This window comes from Oncorhynchus gorbuscha, unplaced genomic scaffold (genome assembly GCF_021184085.1).
Source record: "Oncorhynchus gorbuscha isolate QuinsamMale2020 ecotype Even-year unplaced genomic scaffold, OgorEven_v1.0 Un_scaffold_4282, whole genome shotgun sequence".
Taxonomy (NCBI): Eukaryota; Metazoa; Chordata; class Actinopteri; order Salmoniformes; family Salmonidae; genus Oncorhynchus; species Oncorhynchus gorbuscha.
The window spans coordinates 30073-36734 of record NW_025748333.1 but is presented as its reverse complement, the minus strand read 5'-3'; the positions used below and the strand labels follow the sequence as shown (position 1 = coordinate 36734).

The 6662-nt window shown below is 45.7% G+C and overlaps 2 long non-coding RNA genes across 2 annotated transcripts; both read right to left on the bottom strand.

Annotated features, from left to right (window-relative positions):
• Window positions 1-1119: 1119 nt before the first annotated feature.
• On the bottom strand, window positions 1120-4425 carry LOC124028495. Its single transcript, XR_006837601.1, has 2 exons — window positions 4394-4425; window positions 1120-2103 (listed from the first exon to the last, which is right to left on the bottom strand). It is a non-coding gene; the product is annotated as an uncharacterized LOC124028495 (long non-coding RNA).
• Window positions 4426-4433: 8 nt separating this feature from the next.
• LOC124028494 lies at window positions 4434-6573 on the bottom strand. Its single transcript, XR_006837600.1, has 3 exons — window positions 6438-6573; window positions 6156-6282; window positions 4434-4500 (listed from the first exon to the last, which is right to left on the bottom strand). It is a non-coding gene; the product is annotated as an uncharacterized LOC124028494 (long non-coding RNA).
• Between the last annotated feature and the right edge of the window lie 89 nt (window positions 6574-6662).

The following is a 6662-nucleotide window of genomic DNA, read 5'->3' as shown; positions in this document are numbered from 1 at the left end:
AGGTGTGGATACAGTCAGTGTAAAGGTGTGGATACAGTCAGTAAGGAACAGTGTAACGGTGTGGATACAGTCAGTAAGGAACAGTGTAAAGGTTTGGATACAGTCAGTAAGGAACAGTGTAACGGTGTGGATACAGTCAGTAAGGAACAGTGTAAAGGTGTGGATACAGTCAGTGTAAAGGTGTGGATACAGTCAGTAAGGAACAGTGTAAAGGTGTGGATACAGTCAGTAAGGAACAGTGTAAAGGTGTGGATACAGTCAGTAAGGAACAGTGTAAAGGTGTGGATACAGTCAGTAAGGAACAGTGTAAAGGTGTGGATACAGTCAGTAAGGAACAGTGTAAAGGTGTGGATACAGTCAATAAGGAACAGTGTAAAGGTGTGGATACAGTCAGTAAGGAAGAGTGTAAAGGTGTGGATACAGTCAGTAAGCGACAGTGTAAAGGTGTGGATACAGTCAGTAAGGAGCAGTGTAAAGGTGTGGATACAGTCAGTAAGGAGCAGTGTAAAGGTGTGGATACAGTCAGTAAGGAACAGTGTAAAGGTGTGGATACAGTCAGTAAGGAACAGTGTAAAGGTGTGGATAGTGGATACAGTCAGTAAGGAACAGTGTAAAGGTGTGGATACAGTCAGTAAGGAACAGTGTAAAGGTGTGGATACAGTCAGTAAGGAACAGTGTAAAGGTGTGGATAGAGTCAGTAAGGAACAGTGTAAAGGTGTGGATAGAGTCAGTAAGGAACAGTGTAAAGGTGTGGATAGAGTCAGTAAGGAACAGTGTAAAGGTGTGGATACAGTCAGTAAGCGACAGTGTAAAGGTGTGGATACAGTCAGTAAGGAGCAGTGTAAAGGTGTGGATACAGTCAGTAAGGAGCAGTGTAAAGGTGTGGATACAGTCAGTAAGGAACAGTGTAAAGGTGTGGATAGTGGATACAGTCAGTAAGGAACAGTGTAAAGGTGTGGATACAGTCAGTAAGGAACAGTGTAAAGGTGTGGATACAGTCAGTAAGGAACAGTGTAAAGGTGTGGATACAGTCAGTAAGGAACAGTGTAAAGGTGTGGATAGAGTCAGTAAGGAACAGTGTAAAGGTGTGGATAGAGTCAGTAAGGAACAGTGTAAAGGTGTGGATAGAGTCAGTAAGGAACAGTGTAAAGGTGTGGATACAGTCAGTAAGGAACAGTGTAAAGGTGTGGATAGTGGACACAGTAAAACCATAACGATACACAGAAGTAAAAAATGAGATCAGAGTTAGAGACAAGTTTTCATGCTCAACATTAATCCCGGAGCATCAGAAGAACAGTGTAAATGTTGGCAGCAGTGTATATAGAGCTAAAATAAGAGAATCTGCTGCTGGTGCTCGTTCAGCAGGACAACGTTCTGGAACGTTCAGATAGAAATGTAGAACAAACATTCCTCTCTGACATCATGTAGAGTAAGAAATTGGCTCTATTCATGACATTTCTATTTGCAATGTTCCATAACGTTTACCTACGGAATGTGGCCCTGGTGTTGTAGTTGTGGGCCTGCTAGTTGTTGTAGTTGTGATGTGTAGCTCCTCAGAGCCGTCTCCTAGTCTCCTCCAGTTCTCTAGTTGTGACGTGTTGCTCCTCAGAGCCGTCTCCTAGTCTCCTCCAGTTCTCTAGTTGTGATGTGTAGCTCCTCAGAGCCGTCTCCTAGTCTCCTCCAGTTCTTTACTTGTGACGTGTTGCTCCTCAGAGCCGTCTCCTAGTCTCCTCCAGTTCTCTAGTTGTGACGTGTAGCTCCTCAGAGCTGTCTCCTAGTCTCCTCCAGTTCTCTAGTTGTGATGTGTAGCTCCTCAGAGCCGTCTCCTAGTCTCCTCCAGTTCTCTAGTTGTTGTAGTTGTGATGTGTAGCTCCTCAGAGCCGTCTCCTAGTCTCCTCCAGTTCTCTAGTTGTGATGTGTAGCTCCTCAGAGCCGTCTCCTAGTCTCCTCCAGTTCTCTAGTTGTGATGTGTAGCTCCTCAGAGCCGTCTCCTAGTCTCCTCCAGTTCTCTAGTTGTTGTAGTTGTGACGTGTTGCTCCTCAGAGCCGTCTCCCAGTCCTCTCCAATTCACTCAGCAAATGCTCATTAGTCGCAACCAGTGACCTGAAGCACAAACACAACACCATTTAGTCACAAACACTAACAAGCACTTTCTTCACCCATTGGGGTCTGGTCTTTTATCTTTATATTGGAACAAATAATCTGGCATCTCCTGTAATGAATATCTCATTAGGTTGCTTTTAGTCAGACCGTGTTAAGATTTGTATTATCCCAAGAGTCAAGGACTTTGATTGTCCCTAGAGTGGTTGAATGTTATTCTTAGCACCAGGTGGTGCTGGACATAGTGTAGTCTATTATCTCAGCATCAGGTGGTGCTGGACATAGTGTAGTATCTTAGCACCAGGTGGTACTAGACATAGTGTAGTATCTTAGCACCCGGTGGTACTAGACATAGTGTAGTATCTTAGCACCCGGTGGTACTAGACATAGTGTATTATCTCAGCATCAGGTGGTGCTGGACATAGTGTAGTATCTTAGCACCCGGTGGTACTGGACATAGTGTAGTATCTTAGCACCCGGTGGTACTGGACATAGTGTAGTATCTTAGCACCAGGTGGTACTGGACATAGTGTAGTATCTTAGCACCAGGTGGTACTGGACATAGTGTATTATCTTAGCACCAGGTGGTACTGGACATAGTGTAGTATCTTAGCACCAGGTGGTATTGGACATAGTGTAGTGTATTATCTTAGCACCATGTGGTACTGGACATAGTGTAATGTAGTATCTTAGCACCAGGTGGTACTGGACATAGTGTAGTATCTTAGCACCAGGTGGTACTGGACATAGTGTAGTGTATTATCTTAGCACCAGGTGGTGCTGGACATAGTGTGGTGTATTATCTTAGCACCAGGTGGTGCTGGACATAGTGTAGTATCTTAGCACCAGGTGGTACTGGACATAGTGTATTATCTTAGCACCAGGTGGTGCTGGACATGGTGCAGTGTATTATCTTAGCACCAGGTGGTACTGGACATAGTATAGTGTAGTATCTTAGCACCAGGTGGTGCTGGACATAGTGTAGTGTAGTATCTTAGCTCAGGTGGTACCGGACATAGTGTAGTGTACTATCTTAGCACCAGGTGGTGCTGGACATAAGTGTCGTGTAACATCTTTAGCTCCAGGTGGTACTGTGTAGTATCCAGCTAACCAGCTGGTACATTTACATTTAAGTCATTTAGCAGACGCTCTTAGTATCTTAGCTCCAGGTGGTACTGGACATAGTGTAGTATCTTAGCACCAGGTGGTACTGGACATGGTGCAGTGTATTATCTTAGCACCAGCTGGTACTGGACATAGTGTAGTATCTTAGCACCAGGTGGTACTGGACATAGTGTAGTGTATTATCTTAGCACCAGGTGGTGCTGGACATAGTGTATTGTCTTAGCACCAGGTGGTACTGGACATAGTGTAGTGTATTATCTTAGCTCAGGAGTGCCGGACATAGTGTAGTATTTTAGTACCAGGTGGTGCTGGACAGTGTATCTTAGCACCAGGTGGCACTGGACATAGTGTAGTATCTTAGCACCAGGTGGTCACTGGACATAGTGTAGTGTATTATCTTAGCACCAGGTGGTGCTGGACATAGTAGTGTATTATCTTAGTATGAGGTGGTACTGGACATAGTGTAGTGTATTATCTTAGCACCAGGTGGTGCTGGACATAGTGTAGTGTATTATCTTAGCACCAGGTGGTGCTGGACATAGTGTAGTGTATTATCTTAGCACCAGGTGGTGCTGGACATAGTGTAGTGTATTATCTTAGCACCAGGTGGTGCTGGACATAGTGTAGTGTATTATCTTAGCACCAGGTGGCTGGACATAGTGTAGTGTAGTATCTTAGCACCAGGTGGTGCTGGACATAGTGTAGTGTAATATCTTAGCTCCAGGTGGTACCGGACATGGTGTATTATCTTAGCTCCAGAAGGTACCGGACATAGTGTATTATCTTAGCACCAGGTGGCACTGGACATAGTGTAGTATAGTCTTAGCACCAGGTGGTACTGGACATAGTGTAGTATTTCTTAGCACCAGGTGGTGCTGGACATAGTGTATTATCTTAGCAATTCAGGTGGCGCTGGACATAGTGTATTATCTTAGCACCAGGTGGCACTGGACATAGTGTAGTATCTTAGCACCAGGTGGTACTGGACATAGTGTAGTGTATTATCTTAGCACCAGGTGGTACTGGACATAGTGTAGTGTATTATCTTAGCACCAGGTGGTGCTGGACATAGTGTAGTGTATCTTAGCACCAGGTGGTGCTGGACATAGTGTAGTGTATTATCTTAGCACCAGGTGGTGCTGGACATAGTGTAGTGTAGTGTGTGTACCTATGGTTCTCCTGCAGCATACCTGCCAGCTTTGACTCTCTCCTCCTCAACCTTCTCCCTCAGCTCTGATACCTTCTTCCTCAGCTCATCCACCTCTGCCTGTTTCTCTGGCTTAGAAGAACACATGGACCACAGTTGAGTTGGCACATGATGCTAGCATAAATACAGATCCACATGGGCCACAGTTAGTTAGCACATGATGCTAGCAGCAATACAGATCCACATGGGCCACAGTTAGTACATGATGCTAGCAGCAATACAGATTCACATGGGCCACAGTTAGCACATGATGCTAGCAGCAATACAGATTCACATGGGCCACGGTTAGCATATGATGCTAGCAGCAATACAGATTCACATGGGCCACAGTTAGCACATGATGCTAGCAGCAATACCAGATTCACATGGGCCACGGTTAGTACATGATGCTAGCAGCAATACAGATTCACATGGGCCACAGTTAGCACATGATGCTAGCAGCAATACAGATTCACATGGGCCACAGTTAGCATGATGCTAGCAGCAATACAGATTCACATGGGCCACAGTTAGCGCATGATGCTAGCAGCAGCCTACAGATTCACATGGGCCACGGTTAGTACATGATGCTAGCTGCTCTTACTCTTACATGTGCTCTATGTCACGGTTACACAGGGTACACGTGCTCTATGTCACGGTCACACGTGCTCTATGTCACGGTTACACGTGCTCTATGTCACGGTTACACGTGCTCTATGTCCTGATTACCGTGCTCTATGTCTGATTACAGTGCTCTATGTCACGTGCTCTATGTCACAGTTACACGTGCTCTATGTCACAGTTACACACGTGCTCTATGTCACAGTTACACGTGCTCTATGTCACGGTTACACGTGCTCTATGTCACGGTTACACGTGCTCTATGTCACAGTTACACGTGCTCTATGTCACAGTTACACGTGCTCTATGTCACAGTTACACGTGCTCTATGTCACGGTTACACGTGCTCGTCGTCCGGTTACACGTGCTCTTACGTCACGGTTACACGTGCTCTCACGTCACGGTTTACACGTGCTCTCGTCACGGTTACACGTGCTCTACGTCACGGTTACCGTGCTCTGCGTCACGGTTTACACGTGCTCTGTCACGGTTACACATGCTCTATGTCACGGTTACACGTGCTCGCGCGTCACGGTTACACGTGCTCTGCGTCACGGTTACATTACGTGCTCTATGTCACGGTTACACGTGCTCTATGTCACGGTTACACGTGCTCTGCGTCACGGTTATATCACGTGCTCTATGTCACGGTTACACGTGCTCTGCGTTACGGGTTACACGTGCTCTGCGTCACGGTTACACGTGCTCTATGTCACCGTTACCGTGCCTATATCACGTTACACGTGCTCTATGTCACGGATTACACATGCTCTATGTCACGGTTACACGTGCTCTATGTCACGGTTACGTCCACGTGCTCTATATCACAGTTACACGTGCTCTATATCACGGTTACACGTGCTCTATATCACGGTTACACGGGCTCTATATCACCGTTACTCTGCGTCAGTGCTCTATGTCACGGTTACACGTGCTCTATATCACAGTTACACGTGCTCTATATCACGGTTACACGTGCTCTATATCACGGTTACACGTGCTCTATGTCACAGTTACACGTGCTCTATATCACGGTTACACATGCTCTATGTCACGGTCAGATTCTGCCCAGTATAGTGACCACTGACCAGGAATATCAAAAAGTTGTTGCTTTTTCACTCACCACATATCTCAGTGTTGGGTGAACTTTTCATCATAGAGTTGAGATATTGTTTTTCTAATCTGATCATCTGCTTCTGTAGAGAGACGTTATCCTCCAATAGTATCCTCAGCTGCTCATTCAAACTGTCCTGCAATCAATCAATCAATCAATCAAACAATCAATCAGACATTGAAGATAATTCCATCCATTTATTCTGAACTCTTTGTGGAGTCAGGGTCTCATGCCTTTTCAAACATGAGGTAATATCATGGAAGATGCTGCTTTGAACAGTCTGAATCTTACAACAGACATGTGTGCTTCCTCCAGCTGTGTAGTTAGTCTCTGGGTCTCTGTCCTGTGGTCTTGGTCTCGTATCTCAGCCTGCTCCTTCAGCTCTTCAACGTTCCCTCTCAACGTCCTGACCTCTGCTTCTCCACCGAGACATCTCGTTCCATCATGGACAGGATCTGGACTGCCTGAGCTGGAGGCAGGTCAGATACATACTATTAGGGCCAGATTCTCCATTAA